The sequence below is a fragment of the Capsicum annuum genome, chromosome 7 (genome assembly GCF_002878395.1).
Source record: "Capsicum annuum cultivar UCD-10X-F1 chromosome 7, UCD10Xv1.1, whole genome shotgun sequence".
Taxonomy (NCBI): domain Eukaryota; kingdom Viridiplantae; phylum Streptophyta; class Magnoliopsida; order Solanales; family Solanaceae; genus Capsicum; species Capsicum annuum.
In genome coordinates, this window is record NC_061117.1 from 106718414 (window position 1) to 106736321 (window position 17908).

Genomic DNA, 17908 nt, shown 5'->3' on the forward strand with positions numbered 1-17908 from the left:
CTGACCATTTAGGTTCTGATGGAACTAGCTGAGTTCTGTGCTGTTTTGAGTTGATTGTATCTGATAGTCCTAAATTCTGTAGAACTATCTAACTTCTATTATTGAGACTGAATGACTTTATTTGATAATCTTGATTCTGTAACTGAAACTGTGGGAAGTAGTATCTAATCGACATGCCCCAAATAAAGCAATATAGCTAAGGTAGGGTCCAATCTGTAACCCTAATTAGATGGGGGTTAATATCGCGCCACTGGTAAGGACAAGCTTTGGGTATCCCTTATATGAAAATGTCCCCAAAAAAATTAGTGGGGCCCTTATCTGATAGTTTTTATCCACCTCATCAGCCTTCATCTGACAATGTTGATGTCTCAATCTATGCTGGCTACATAGTTCTGGAATGCAAGGATGACTTCTAAGAATCACACCCTCATCTGATAGTGTGTTTTCCTATCCTTGGATTCACTCGATGCTAATTTATCCTCCGATCTGAATAGGTACTGAACATGATTAACTGAACTCGACTAAACTGAATTAACTAAGTTCTGTTGACTAACGAAATACTACTAAGATTACTGAATTTTTGAGATTACTGAGCTTACTGAGTTTTCCTGAGTCACATGATTGACTAAATTTCTATGAACATGGCTCCACTGAGAGTATCTTGAAATCATGACACTGGCTCTACGCACAGAGTTAATTGTTGAGTACAAGTACCCCAAGGAATCGATAGCATGAAATTGACAAAGCATGACTTTCTTGAACACATGACCAACATCAAAATCCATAATACAATAAGTTGGAGATTTCATGAAGTAGAAGTTCTAAAACACCACAAGGGTTACACATATATTCATAATTCATTGACTAAGATATTTCATCAAACGCTGGACATGCATAAACTTGTATATAAATGGGGATTTCATATTATCATACTAGTATGACACTTTTCTTTCACATAGGCATTTAATCAAACACACGGGGAGCATACTTTGGTTATACAATCATCAATACATCAAATAATCATGGATACATCAATCAATGTGTAGATTTAAGGATTTATCATGATTATTATGCAAATCACCACATCCTAGGGTCAATCATTGGAATATGTAATTTCAAACATGAATCAAAACCCACAATATCATGAACATGAATTTTAATTCAATTTAAATCATGAACATTCATAAATACCCAAATCTTGGATTTTAAAAAGATATTCTTGATCTTCATGGGTGAAAGAGACACATGAATCAACACATGACATACATGGGCTGCGAGTTTCTTAAAGTCCTTGGACTTGGAGAACTTGGAAGCTCTTAGTTTCTTAAAGAATGATTTAGATTTTATTATTGGGGATATCTTTGAGAGAAAATCCTAATTTGATGTTGTAGATGGATAATGAACTTATGAGCCTTAGTCTGATATATTTAGGGGTTAAAAAGGGTGGAAAAGACCCAAATACCCTTTTAAAAATGACTCTAAAATAACTAAACTTAATATGCGACGGTGGGTGAAAGACAAAATTGGTGTATCTATCATTATGTATAAGTCAAAAGCTTATGGAGTCACAAAAAGAGGAGAAGATTTGTTACAAAGTTGCTCATATCCATGCCCTCAATTTTTAAAAATTTTGGATGGAGGGGGTTGTTTATTTAGCATTTGCTACTCGCACAATTTGCTAAACTGTGGCGACAACCAAAGCCTTAATTTTGCATCTAGGCTAAAAAATGGGTAAGCTAACCATATGGTTACTTAAACTTAGCCAATGGTGTATAAAGTGACTCCAATTTTAAAAATATAAAATGCCACAAGTACTCAGACTTCCCTTGCATTCTTTACTTTTGTGCTACGGTTACTAAAAATTGCCTTACATCTATGCCTCAAACCAAAACACGACTCTTTACCACGAATTGTCAATAGTGGGTTTGCGAGTTAAACTATGCCGAGGTTTGCATAGAACTCATGCACCCACTATTCATTTAAATAGCATGATACTAGGGAAAAACACATCCACTGAGTTGCAGTGAGCCTGGTATAGAATTCTGATAACTTTTCCTCTACTTTGTCTAAGTTTATACCCCTTTCATGGAGTAGTTTTGTCTTGTGGTAATCATCGTAGTAGGACTGCTGGCATTGGGTGACCATGAATTGGGTAGTGTCAAAATCTCCAATTGTCGAGTCGTAGAGCCTGTAAAAAATGCATCTTAGGCCAACATTAGTGATATGGTACAAAAAATGCTAGAGCAAACATATAGGTTCATGTGGTAGTGTTATAGAAGGTTTCAGGGGCAGCTAAGAGTTGGAAGAAATTTTACTATCTACTAGAACCAGCCCTTAGGTATAGCGATCATCGGGCTATGACTGCGATAGTGGTGATGCGATAGCAGTCATCGCAATCGCGATCGCAGTACCTGAGACTAAGTTGACAGTTTTTGGACAGTACTTTGAAATGCAATTTTAGTCTCCAATCCCCCATTTTGACTAGGTATAATAGCATTTTAAACATTTTATAAAAGCCAAGAATGTGTGATCACAACCCCTAAACTTGAAAGAATTAGAATTCGATTCTTTGGGGCCTTATATCGATCACATTGTGCAGACAATTTCTTTAACCATTTAAAATGTAATTTTGGGTACTCAAGATTTCCCCGTTATTTTGTACGCAAACTACAACAATTAACCATAGAAATTACGACAATTAACCATGTATCTAGTAATGAAAACACCATTTCAGGCATTTTTCTATACCATAAGTTCTAAACATGTAATTTCACATGAAATCCAAAAGAAGTTCAACAACTTACCGATTGAAAGGATCAAAACTGGTGAATTTGTGCTTGGATATGCTATAGGATACCTAAAAATTAAAGAGGAGTTTGAGAGAAAATAAGAGAGGATTGAAGGGGAAAATGGGCAGTCGATTGGTCCTTTTAAAATGATTAGACTGGGATCGCGGTCATAGTTTTGCGGTCGTGTTCATTTGGTCTCCGCGGTCATGGGGACACGAACCATGGTCATGGTAACTAAGACCAATAACTGGGTCTCCTACATTTCCTTCTTAGTCCATCTGCCAATATTTTGTGGACTATACATGCATAAATCAAGAATAAAAATCATGATCTACCCTAGCATGTATAAATAAAAAAATATGGGCCAATTTTTGTGACGTGATGGGTTGTCTACCATTGAGCATTCAGTTTAACATCATAGCACAACATCTCCACTCCTCTCCTTTGTGTTTCTACTTAGAAGATTTAATTCTCTGTCCCATCTTTTGTTTAATATGTAATGAGCGACATAGGGACAGAGAATTCAAATCTTCCAAGATGAAACTTGGAAGAGGTGATAAAATGGAAAGCAATCTTTGATCTCTCTATTTTGAAGACTTAAACCTTTTACCCAACTTTGCATCGATATTATGGATTGCCTCAATGGGTAAAAGACTGTTCATTAATAGGCGATTCCTTGTACATCGGAAATTGAGTTCCTTGGCCATGGATGGATGGGGTTCCATGTGCTTCTTCGGAATAGCAAAGCACAAAATATAAGAGCCTGACTTTTCCTTCCTACAATCTTTCATTTATTCAAAGAGATGGATCCTCATAACATCCTCTATCCTGGATGTTGAAAAATGGGTTGAACGAGGTCCAACCCTTAATTCTGGGTTAGCCTCCTCCAAAACATATTCACCCCTAAATGATCTAGAGTTATCATAAGAGGTTTGATTTGATTCTTCTCTTGAATTTAAGCTCATTTCTTTTATTTTGGCTTTTTCTTCCTAATATGAGTTGGATTGTTGGAAAATCTCTGAGGATTCTTTGCTATCAAGATCATCATCATAGCTTAGTTTCTCTTCTTGACATACTTCCTCTTAGGTAATGGGCATGGTAATGATAGTTTTAAGTTTTTATTCTTCTCCTATTACCACCTTCTTGACAGTTGTCCATTCTTGGTGGATGTGTTCTAGGCCCTCTCTCTTTTCTTCTAATCGATCTAAAATGGCTTATAACCTTGGGTCACAGCTATTGGACTTGGTATCTTGCTCTTTCTTCTTATTTTTATAATACCTATCAACCTCATAAGAAGAACTAACAACTTGGTTAGTATAATAGGGGGAGGGAGAATATGGACAATCACTCCAATATCCATCTTGACCACTGCATAAGGAGCACCTATACTCCCTATAGGTTTTAGATGGTGAATCCATCTCTCTTCGGGGAGCATAGTCACAATCTCTCATGAAATGTGGCATATTGTGATATGGATATGGAGTGTCAAGATAGGACTTCTAACTTTCAACATCATATTTGACGGAAGATACCATAGAGAAAAGTAAAATAAAATAAAATTAAAAGCTACCTATAAAAGAAAATCACAAACAAATATTTACAAGCTTGAATTCAAGCAAGTATTTAAAATTCCAAACTAACTTAATATGCCAAATTATTTCTCGGCAATGGCGCCATTTTTTAAAATGCTCAACTTACACGTCAAATTAACTGCAACCGATCGTCATCGATATGTTAACCCAAATTTGAAGTCGGGTTCAAATCCACGAGGAACAATGTGAGTAGTGATTAAATTAATTTGAAATGCTGAATACAAGTTGAATTCAAATAACTGATACAAAAAGATAAAATGGGGGAGATAGGTTCCTACACTAATATTTCTTTTTGGGTTGTTCTAGTATAAATACAGACATTAAATAATTAGAGTTTTGAAAATTAAGCATGGATCTTGGGATTATGCACTACTAAGGGAGTGATATGTGGGTATTAATAATCAACATCAATGTAGTAAATCAAATATGGGTAGCCTTGGTTATAGATTTTGATGCTAGTCTTTCAACAAAACACCAAACTTTAACCCTTTGATTCTTTCAAATACCTAATAGGTACGTTCAACAATTACTAACCACAACCTCAATCTAGGCATCCCTCTTTTGAGGATGATATGGATTCCTAAAGTTCACGTAAAACCCTTCTTTTAAAGATGGCCTTGAACTTTCTAGAGCTTGGAGCTTTCACTCATCAAACCCATGTAGGTATTTGGGACTTTCACCCATAAAATCTCATCCAAAATAGCATAGCAATAACAAAACCCATAAATTTGAATTACCAAATAGATGCTATCTATAACAACCCACACATACTTTAACCCCTATTCACACAAAACTCAAAGATGGAGATTTAGCTACACATAAGATAAATAAGCAAAGATATACCCATAATCTCCATTGAAATAAATTGTTGAATATGTAAGAGAATGTTATTTCAAACTTGTCTCTCCCACAATATCAACAATGGATGTTAGAAAATCTTCAACTTAGTCTCCAATGTATTATGCACCTAAAATTTGTACAATATTTTCTTCTCCAAAAATGGAGGCTATGAACTTACAAAAAAAGCTAAAACCTAAAAATTAGGAAAAAATGGAATTGTTCTTCAATGATAGGGTTTGAGTTATTTTTGTCAAATTGGGATCAGCACATGCAATTAGAGTTTTGCCCTTTTGCTTAACTCCTTCGCTAGGTTGCGATCGCGCAGGTCTGGCTGTGACCGCAGTTACACGACCACGATTTGCCTCTGCAATCATGATCAATTAACCATCCTTGACTACCACGACTATCGTCAGCAAATCATGACCATGTTACCTGAGGCTCGTCTATTTTAGGTCTTCAACTGCGCTTTCTTACTCTATTTTTGATCATTTTAAACTCCAATCCACATCCATCCATCCCTTCAACTCTATGCCTGTAAGAAGTGGATATTATTGCAGTTAATTAAAAATATGTCTCATTTATTCATTCAAATCAAGGCAATGTTCATGAATGTTAAGTAAGAATGAGTGGTAAAATCATTACTCATCATGGCAATTCTTGGAGAGGATTAGTTAATGGTTATCATTAAATACCTTCAAGCCAAGTTCAACAAGCTCCTACTTCTTTGAGCTGCTTTATGTATTAAGATCTCGAGAACTATAGAAGAGATATTCCATAACTTAGGTAGAGAGATGCTTTCTTATTTCCTATAGGAAATTAATAGTCTCAATATCATGTTGTACATGAAAGTTTTGGGGTAGGATCTTCTGGTACAGTATCCATAAGTATGGTTTTAGTACGCCTTTGATTTATATTTCTAGTGTTTTATTATAGTCTTATATTCTCGAATGTTCTTATTAAACTATCGTAAAGTCTTGGTATAATTTATGAGTGTTTGTTGAGTCTATCAAAATTGTTATAACATAGATTATTCGTCAGTGATTTATTGCGTATGTCCATCCTATGTTCAATTAAAGTATATCAGTACACTAGATTTGATTTCTGGTAGTATTATGGATTTTTTGGGTAATTAGGTATGATCTTCTCAATGGTTTTATTATGAAATTATGGTGGATGTATTCTAGGTTTTGGAATATATTTAGATTGTGGAATGGATTAGACTTATGGTGTGACTAATTTAAAGAAATCGCAAGTAAAGGATTTTAGTTGGAGAAGGAAAGATTATTAGGTATTCATACATTGCCATTTGTTATTTCCTTAGTTACTAGCTTTTCTTCCATGGAAAGACTCATGGACATCAAAATGATCCTTGATTAGACTTGAATAATTTTAGCTTATAAAGATTTTTCTTTGGAATTGGAAGAATGAAAAGGGAACTTATGTGTTGCAATTGTTACTTTAGTAGTTAAATGACTTAATGGAATAATTTTTCCCTTATGTGCTTGATTAGAGTATGACTTATTATACATGACTCTTGTGTTAAAGAATATTGAAATGGAAATGAGTTAAGAAAGAGATAAAGAACTTGTATATAATCAATTTTGATACATTTAGAGTTAGTTATGGCTTTGAGTTGGAAATTTGAAGTCCTGATAGTATGATTTATCAGTGCCTTATGAGTAGTCTAGCAGTTACTTATCGAGATTTGTTTTGTGTTTGGGGCATCCATCTGTGAGATATAATTATTTTTAAACTTCTTCTATAGGTTTATTATCCGTGGTATGAATGTTTTCTTATTTATTTGTGATTGGAAAGACTCTTCATTCTACTGGGGTATTGAGGACTTTAGGTTGATTGACGTTATTTGGGTAATGAGGATAGCTTAGATCATAGTGATGAGTTACATGAGTACTTAGTACCATTTATATGTGCATTTATCTTGTATACAGAGTTATATTATGATTCTTAATTACCTCCAAAGGATGAACATAAAGACATGACTATTCGGATAGTGATCTAGGTATGGTAAGTGTGACTTTTAAGGTTTTGTGTGGCTTTGATATCGACTTCTAGCCTAGTTAAATTATTTTGAGTATTTAGTGTATTTTGTTTTGAAAGATATGGTATCAGCCTTGAGTAGTTTGAATTAGTATTTTGGTGAGTGGCTAAGTATTTTCATGGGTTTCTTGGTGTTTTAAGGGTTCGAGGAAGATTTTTGGTTTTGTAGTGCAATTGTGATGTGGTTGTCCTTGACAGATTTAGGTTAGACAGATATGTTTAGAACTTTTTTTATTTACTTAGTTGTTTTTGGGTATAGAGGAAGTTCAAAAATAAAGGAACTCGGCTTCATTGAGAAAATTGATCCTAGATGCTAGCGTTGTGACCTTATGGCTCATTATGTGAAAGATTTCTGGTTCTATAGAAGGACTAGTAGTTCTACACATGGGAAACCTCTTCAGAGTTCTTGCATGAAGTTTTTGATGGTTATTTGTATGCTTTATTTGTTTTGATACATTCCTTACCTGTACATTTGAGGATGAACGTGAGTCTTAGTGGTAGATCATGTAACAACCCTTATAGTTATTTTAATAATTTTTCATTTTGACCATTTTTCCCTTCTCCGTTGTTACTTTATATCATTTATGAGCTACGAAAATGGTTGGCATGGTCACTAATGTGTTTGGGAGTGATTTGTAAAGGTTGGTGGTTTTGAATAACCTTAAAGGGATTTGTTTGACTTCAGTAAACATTTCGTGATCCAAGCTTCAAATTGTGATTTATACAGTTCCATCATATCCAGAATGTAGATTTTAGCTTGCTAGCATAATTAGTTTGGGTCCCAAACCTTCAATTTTGGTTTGAGTTTTTAGACCAAAATTAGTTAAAATATCCTAAAAAGGTTTGGGGGTTAATTTGTTGGAAATGACCTTTTTTTGTAAATCTGATGATTCTATTAGATACGGTACATGTTCATTAATCAATTTTCCCTATTTTTCATGCTTATAGAGTTTTAGATGAGTTTCGATGGTCAAAACTAAGTTTTACAAATTGTTGATGTGGTGTAGCTACTTTAGCTGTTGGTTGACGACTTTAGTGGTCATCGACTATCACGACCCGATTACATGAGTCATAATGCTACCCATATTAATCCACCAGTAAGTAAGCCACCAGTAATACAGAACTATAAATAATGGGATAATTGGTGGAAACCATCGGTTGACTAAGCTGAATCATTATATAGATACAAGAAAATGTGAGATAAATAAGTTAAGTCAAGGGAAAAGAGAAAACCTGGAATAATGCGTCAAATGCTGAAAGTAAAAAATATGGATAACAATAGTAAGGAGAACATAACTATCTCTAACATAACTAGTCCCCCATAAGCGGAGAAGACACAGACAAAGTAAATAACCAAATACGCCCCCCCATAAGTATGGTGGATACAATCAAGAAGAAGTAATAACAGTAATTACACCAACTATCTGTATCTCAAAAACATAATCAGGGATATTTCCATACCGTAAACACCGGACTAGAACTTGTCTCATAATTATCATACATAACCTCTCAACGCCTGACTTGAATAGGAAATAGTGCCTTATAAGCTAAACTTTAATCTAAACTAATATCATGAATACCAAACTTGAACTGAATGTAATATCATCATAGATGCCAGACTTGAATCGGTCTTGGTATCATAATTCATCAGACTTAAACCAATTTTGTAATCATAATTCACTGGACTTTAACTGGACTTATTATCCCCCAAGCACATTTCTGGAATGAGGGATAATATAGATAAGTCTCACTAGGTCTACAAATGTAATTAGGGTAATGTATAACGTCCTATTGAGTCTATAGGGAGCTAATAGAAATCTTGGCATAAAGTGGATCGGAAGGGCCCACTTCTAACCTCGATGGAAATTACTACCCCATACTAGATTAAGGTTTCAAATACCATTACAAGGTGCTAGATGAGCCTCGTTATGTCCTAAGATAGCCAGTCTACCTAAGGAACGAGTAGTTAAGTCCAATACACTTAATTGCGATCCCATAATCGGCTAAATAATCCAAACAACACTAAATATGCCTTTTTGTCCTACTTCCTAACCTAGATTTTGCACAATATATATATATATATATATATATATATATATATATAAATACATGATAATTAAGATTAATTACAGACTTGTGAAAAAGGGATAAAAATAGGTAAAGGGATGAATTTATTACGCTCTCAGGTGATGTTTAAGCAGCCACTTAACCGCTTAAGTGGTCACTGCTAAAGTGGTCCATGGATCACTAAACCCCACCTCAGGGATAGCCTCTGCTAAAATAGTCAATATGTCGCTTAAGTAACATCCGGTTTAGCAAAATGTCCTTTACTTAAATGACCAATCTCATCCAACCTTGGCCACTAAATAAACCTCTTGTTGTCTTAAGAGGACTCCACTAAAGAGACAAAAGGCCCTTTAGCGGATGCACAAGCTGATCTTGGAATTTTCCAAGTTCCCACTAACCCCTCGACATTTATTTGGAATCCTATGAACATAAATGAATTATGCTACCCTATAATATTCAACATTCGAAACTAAGTGGAACAATTGAAATTCCTATTGGGTATCGTTTTGATGAAATATGGGCCCCACACATAAGGTCCATTTTTACCAAATTTTTGACAATAGCCTAAAATGTATCTGGAAGCCTTGGGACTCTAACCAAAGGTTACCCTAGCCTAAAATTGACATTTTAGAGTTGATGGAACTATCTGAATTGTCATACAAGGTCATTAAACTAAAGTTTATGTCGGGTACCCAATCCCTACCAACAAAGACTTTAAAATAGGGAATTGGCTCTATGAACCAAATAAATTATTCAGTAACTGAATTGTCAGCTCCAACAAGTCACAATTAACTTGGGGAAGCTATCAAAAAGCTCTAAATTGAAAAATATACGGAAATGTATAAAATGACCAGGAGGGTCATTACGTTATCCATAACTAAAAGAACTTTCATCTTCAAAAGTAAAGGGTTAGGATGTACTGAAAGTCTTGAACTAGTGGGGATACTGTGTCCACATCTATCTCTCAATTTCCTAAGCATCCTCCTCTACTGGGTGGTGCCTCTACTATACCTTAACTACTATAATCTCTCTATAGCGCAATCGCCTGACATAACTAGCTAATATTAGAACAGGCTCCTCGATGAGAGTCAACCTCTTGTCCAACTTAACCAAGTCCCACCAAAGAATACGTAACTCATCGGGGATGTAAGGCCACAATATAAAAACATGGAAAATTAGATAAAGAACGGTAAAAGTTGGGGGCAAGGTCAACTCATAAGACACCTCTCCAACTGTGTGAAGTATCTCAAAGGGTCCAATATATCTAGGAATAGGCTTTCCTTTCTTCCTAAGCCTCATTACGCCCTCATGGGTGATACATGAAAGAATAACCAGTCTGCAACTCCAAATCTTAAGGCATTATATCTCTGATATGCAAAGCATTCTACCTACTCTAATCCACCCTTAGACTATCCTGAATCACCCTAACTCTATCCAACAACTCCCAAAGTAAGTCAGTACCACTGGGAATAACCTTACAAGTCTCAAACCACCCTATCAGAGATCGACAATGCCTACCATAAAGAGCATAAAATGGTTTCATCTCAATACTTGAATTGTAGATATTATATTTGAATATCGATAATGTTAAGTGCTGCTCCCACATACCTTTAAAATCTATAACAAAGGCTCAAAGTATATCCTCGAGAACCTGAATAGTCCTCTCTGATTGTCCATTTGTCTAAGGATAAAAGTGGTGTTAAGATCCACCAGAGTACTCAACTCCACTTCAAAAGCTCTACAGAAACTAGAAATGAATATCAAGCCCCGATCTAAGATAATTGATATAGGCACTCCATGTAGGTGAACTATCTCATAAACATAGATACTGGCTACCTATCGACACTGATGGATATCGAATAGGAAGGAAATATGCTGAATTGGTCAAATGATCTGCAATAACCCAAATATCATCAAAACCATGGGAGGAGCGAGGCAAACCACTAATATCGTCCATAGTGATTCACTCCTATTTACACTCGGCAATGGGCAACCTCTGAATTAGGCCACCAAGCCACTGATGCTTATCCTTCACTTGCTGATAACATAGGAAACAAATATAAAGTCCACAACATTTATATTTATACCACTACACGAGTAGTGATTGCTCAAATCCCTATGAATCTTAGTTTTCTCAGGCTGAATATAGTATCTTGAGCTATGAGCCTCACACAATATCAACTGAATCAAGTCACCAACCCTTAGAAGATAAATTCAGCCATCATATCTCAGAATAGCCTCAGAATCAATGGTAACCCTCCTAGACTCACAACTCAAAACCTGATCACGAATGATACAAAGTCCCCTATCCTCAAATTAGAGACTTTGAATATGCTCAAATAAGGTAGGACTATCCTTAACTCTAGCAAGGATCCTTTTAGATTATGAAATATCAAGTCATACCATCAAGTTGTGTAAGAATTGGATGTCCCAAGCCAACAACCTATTAGAGACTAAAAAGAAAGCCAAGCTACCCATACTAGCCAACTTCTAGCTCCAAGAGTACGTGGCGACATTTCCCTTGCCTTGATGTTATAAAATAGAGATGTCTTAAACTTTCAACAAATCTATCCATCTATGCTGACTAGAATTAAGATCTCTCTGGGTTATAAGATACTGAAGACTATGATTATTTTTGTAGGTCTCACAATGCACGCCATACAAATAATGCATCCAAATCTTAAGCAAGCTCAAAGACTACCACTGCCAAATCCAAATCATGAGTAGGGTATTTTCGCTTTTGCACCTTCAGCTACCTAGATGCATAAAAAATAACTCGGACCTGCAATATCAAAACACAACCCAAACCAACACCGAAAGCATTATAATAGATGGTAAATCCCTTACCCTCAATATGAAGAGCCAATATAGGATTTCAGTTAAGAAAACCCTTAAACTTCTGAAAGCTCAACTCAAACTCCTTTAATCACTGGAAAGAAAACTCCTTACGGGAAAATTTGGTCATCGTCTCTAGAATAGTAGCAAAACCCTCAATAAACCTCATATAATAACTAGCCAACTTGATAAATCTATAAACCTCAAAAGAAGATGTAAGGTTGTTCCAATCTTTAATAGCGTTAATCTTTGTTGGATCCACCAATATCCCATACTTAGACACCACATGTACTAGGAATATAATAGACTTGAGCCAGAACTCACACGTTGAGTATTTGGCAAAAAGCCTACGGTCTCTCAAAGTGTAGAGCACAATCCTCAGATATTGTATATGTTCCTCTCTACACCTTGAATACAAAAGAATGTCATTGATGAACACAATCATGAAAGAGTCAAAATAAGGTCTGAACATGCATTTCATCATTATCCATGAATTCTTCTGGGGCATTGGTCAACCCAAAAGACATCACCAAGAACTCATAATGGCGATAGCGAGTCTTGAAGGCTATCTTTGGAATGTCCTTATCTCGAATCCTCAAATGATGGTAACCAAACCTTAATAAGTCTTAGATAACATTGCTACTCATTATCACCTTATTTAGTTGCTTGTAATCAATATACATACACAAGGAACCATCTTTTTTATTAACGAACAAGATAGGAGTACCCTAAAGCGATATATTAGTCCTATTAAATTCCTTACGTAGAAGATCTTAAAGATGAAAATTTAGATACTTAAGATCGATAGGAGCCATATAGTAAGGTGCCATAAAAATAGGTTGATTTCCTAGATCAGGTTCAGTAATAAACTCAATAGAACACTCGAGAGAAAGACTAAGTAGATCGATATAAAATCATTAAGAAACCCACAAACTATAGGAACGAAGTCAAAAAAAGAAATCTTTGCACTAACTTCATGAATATAAGAGAGATAAGACTAGACACCCATCGATATAACTCTTGAAGCCCGAATATAAGAAGTAATTCCTATTGGCGTATAGCTAAAAGTTCCCTGCTACACAACTAAGGGTGTGTCAGGCATGGCTAAGAAATGGTCTTAGAGGAACAATCCAATACCTCATGATAAAAGTATAATCAGTCCATGCCCAAAATCATATCAAAATCCACAATAAAAAACAATGAGATCATCCTGAGAATCAAACTCTAAAATAGTCAGAACACATGATCTATAAACCCGACCTACTACTAAAGAATCACCACGAGGGTAGATATACTGTCACGACCAAAACAAAGGACTGACTGTGATGGGTATATCAAATCCCACATATACCAGAGATCACCCTCTTCACCAAACAAAGCCTAACACACCTGCCCCAAGGTTGACTGAATTTCAAACATATAACAAAATAAGAGGTTATTAATTTAAAGACATGATATTAAGTCAAGAACCAAAACCAAACAATACCCGTTCAATGACAATACCAATACCAATACTAACATTGCCCATGACCACCGTAGTCTGACAAAGCCTCTAATCAAAACCAAAAAATATCCAGTCAGGATATGCCCCTGACCATAGCCAAAACCAAAACCAAAGTAACAGTAAAGTTATAAAGAAATCCATTGCATGAAATAAAGTCCTCCAAATAAAGAAAGGTCACCACTTCAGTCTGACTCAAAAACTATCCCCGAATCACCTAGTCAGTAAGCAAGATAAGTGTCGCCTTTGACCACGAGTCGACCCCTTGACTTGTAACCATACGATACGACTTGTCACCATGAGTCATAACCAAGACAGTGAATAGGACCCTAATACATTGTCATCCTTATAACTTGACCAACCAATTTGTAATGAGACCCTACCATTTATAGTTAATACAGAACAAAATTTGGGACTTACATGGGATAACCTACAATTTCACCTAATGACTTGTAACATATTCTTATGACTCTTAGTGAGCCACTTATACTAAGAGAAGTATCAAGCCTCAGACTTATTGGTTTGTTTATGACTCATCCCAATGAGTCTCTAAGACACCGTCAACTCTGTGGTCCAATCGTAGCCAAGGTAGTGAGCGTAAAGTTTAAGAAATTTTCAAGGGAAAAAATCTGAGGTATTTTACACACATATCGACATAGATAAGGAATCCCAAGATAACTCTAACCAAGATGCATAATAAGAAAATACATAAGAATAAGTGGACCTCAGATCAAATAAAGTAAAAGTGAGTTGATGAAATAATAACATTGTACTTACAATAATAGCATTTGAAGTCTTTGCCTCTGGCCTATCGGGTACATTATATAAATGACCTCGTCTGCTACCTGGATGAGCAATTAACTAATCACCTATTCTAATTTCCTAAGAACCTCTACGAATACCCTAAGGATCACCTCAATGACCCTCATACCACCTTTACCGAAGGTGACACTACCTTAATCAGCTGAACACTCTACACTTTAGGTAAAATTAACCCTCATTGGGGAAACTCTCTATAGAAATAGCTAAAAGCCCCATATAATCGTAATATTCCCCTAACGCTAAACCTTATCAAAGGATTTGATTGAATTTAAAAAACTAACTTAACTAAAAAAAACCCAAAATGTGTACCTCTCGAAGACTAGCCACTACTCTATCTAGGAGAATCATAATAGCTAGAATGATTACGACAAATAATCTAAAGTGTAAGATAAATGGTCCTAACAGAATAACCCTGAGAAATGCAACCCCTAAACTGTGAGCCACTCTAGCTCCTATTGAAACTACCCTGATAACTAGGCCTCTTATCACTTCCCCCATGGTACTCATGATGCATCTCCTCCTGATATCTACATGATTAATAACCCAAATAAAATATCTATTCTAAGCAACCAAACTCTAATAATCCATGTTTAGAGAAAGTCTTAATCCCCAAACAAAACACACAATTTCCTTATAATTGATCGGCAAGGTAGATGTAGATTTCTAGGACAACTCATGAAACCAAGACTCATACTCTAGGGCAGTCACAAAACCCAGCTCCAAACTTGAGAACTGATCTCTTATATGCTTTCTAAGGCAGCAAGGTATATACTTCTCCAAGAAAACCTTGGATAATCAAGTCCATGTCAAAGGAGGAGATCTAGCTAGCTTAGAATCAAGATAACCTCTCTACCAATATTGAGCTACTTGGTCCAACTAAAAAGTAGTGTAATTGATAACACGAGTCTCAACTAGGTCCAAATTATGAGCCTATCTGTATAATCAATAAAGAACTTATATGCATCTTTGCTTGGTGTCCTAAAAACCTATGTGGAGTCATATCAAGAATATGTCCAATATTTTTGCTCCTCGATAGATATAATATGTTGGACGACTCTGGTTGAACAACTATCAATGTTGGAGGGATGTCAACTCTAGGAGCCACAACTGCAGGCTGCATCTCTGCCTCCATACCAATCTGATCTACAGACTAAGCACCATCAAATAGACCACTACTAACCAAACCTAATAGCTGAACCAAAGAATCTCTAAGTAGAAATAAAGAAATAAACATTGATGGAGCCTAGTTTTCCACCCAGCCTACCACTAATGGTGATAGAAAAATCTCTAGTAAGGGAGCAGAGATAGGATTTGGTGAAGGCTTCCTATTTGCATGTCTAGCTAGGGCTATATCTCTCACTTACCCCTGACCTCTAGGTTATTCATGTCTTCTGAGAGTATCTATAGTTGCTGACTCGAGGTTTATGTCTACAATAGCAGTAGCTTTCATTCTAGCCATCTGTAAACGAGTGAAACTAAATTAATCTTAAAAACCAACACCAACTCTTAGCATAAAATCAGTTAAAAAAGTTGATATATCCTAAGAATATCTAATAGCCTCCCAAAGATAGGAATTGTCATACCGATCTGCAGGACTCTTCTAGATATTTGCTCTTGTACCAACAATACCAATGAACCTAGACTTTAGTAACAATTTTTCATGACCCAATTTCACGAGTCATGATGGCACCAACTTTACCATACCAATAGGTAATCCCACCATAGCCCAAAATAATAAGTAATGGGAAAATTGGTGAAAATGGCATAAATGCTGGTATTATGCAAGTAAATGAATTACAAGACATAAATCATACGAACAATAGCATAACTGAAGAGGAATGAGAAGAGTAATATCATCCAATGATCTAGTAAGGTCGGTATAAGAGCCCCTAATCAAAAGAATATGAGTACTATAAAAGTTTAGTATATAAAGACCTCAAAAAAATACTATCAAAAAATTAAAAATGGAGAGAAGGTCAACTCTGACTTTGAGAGCACAACCTATCTCCAAACTCTAACTAGCATAATCATAGTATCAATGATAGTAGATAGTACTTAAATTTTCACCCAAAAGGTATAGAAGAGCAGTATGAGTACCAAAGCCATGGGTACTCAGTAGGCAACACCAATCAACTGATCAAAATCATAATATAAATATAATAAAATACAAGATAAATAAGCTAATGTAAGGGAAAAGGGAAAACTAGAATAATCTGCCAACTACTGAAAGTAAACAACTGGAATAATAATAGTAAGGAAAATACAACTATCTCTAACATAACTAGGCCCCCGTAATTCCAAAACATAAAGAGAAAGTAACTAAGCCAACACGGGGGCCCATAAGCCTGGTGGATAAAATCAAGAAAAAGTACTAACAGTAATTCACCAACTATCAATATCTCAAAACCATAACCGTGGATCTTTGCATACCATAAAAAATGAATTAGATCTTGTCTCATAATCTTCATAAGTAACCTCACAGTGCCTAACTTGAACAAGAAATAGTGCCTCATAAGCTGAACTTGAATCGAAACTACTATTATGAATACCAAACTTGAACCGAATGTAATATCATCATGGATGTCAAACTTGAACCGATCTTAGTATTACACAAGAATATGTCTAGATTGAGGCATAATAAATCTACATCCTCCTCAGACCATGAATGTGATTAGGATAACGTATAAACGACTATTGAGTCTACATTGAGCTAATAGAAATCTTGGCTTAAGATAGATCGGAGGGTCCTACTTCTAACCCTAAATAATTACTATTCCGAACTAGACTAAGATGTCTAATCCTACTACAAGGTTCTAGATTAGCTTTATTACGTCCTTAGATAGCAATTCTACCTTAGAAATGAGTAGTAATCTATGCACAAGGACCACTTTGAACAAGGCCAAGCTATCATAATTGTAATCTATGCATTAATACGAGAATAATGATACATATATTCCATTTTTATGCTTTGGATCCAAAATCAAGTTTAAGTCCCATATGGGGCCCACTTGTGGAATCACACTTTGTAAATTGTCAACAGGTCCTTCTATGCTCAAGGATCATTTATACTTAAGAATGGGTAAATTCCGAGCTCAAACAATACCAATACCAACTCACCAAGAACCTAGGGATTTATGACTAAATTGGGGAATCAAAGAAAAAATTAGATGGAAATTTAAAAGTAATTTGATAAGAAAATAATTATTCTAACCTCTCCAACACCCCCACAATCTCCCAATGATCACTCTTCTAATTTTAACACTCTCTAGGGATATAATGCTTTTGAAACTTTTGAAAAATGGGAGAAGTTAGATAAAGGGGTGAATTTAATTCCCTCAAATACAGCTTAAGTGGCCACTTGACCAGTTAAGTGGTCACTGCTAAATAAGTCCATGGATTGCTAA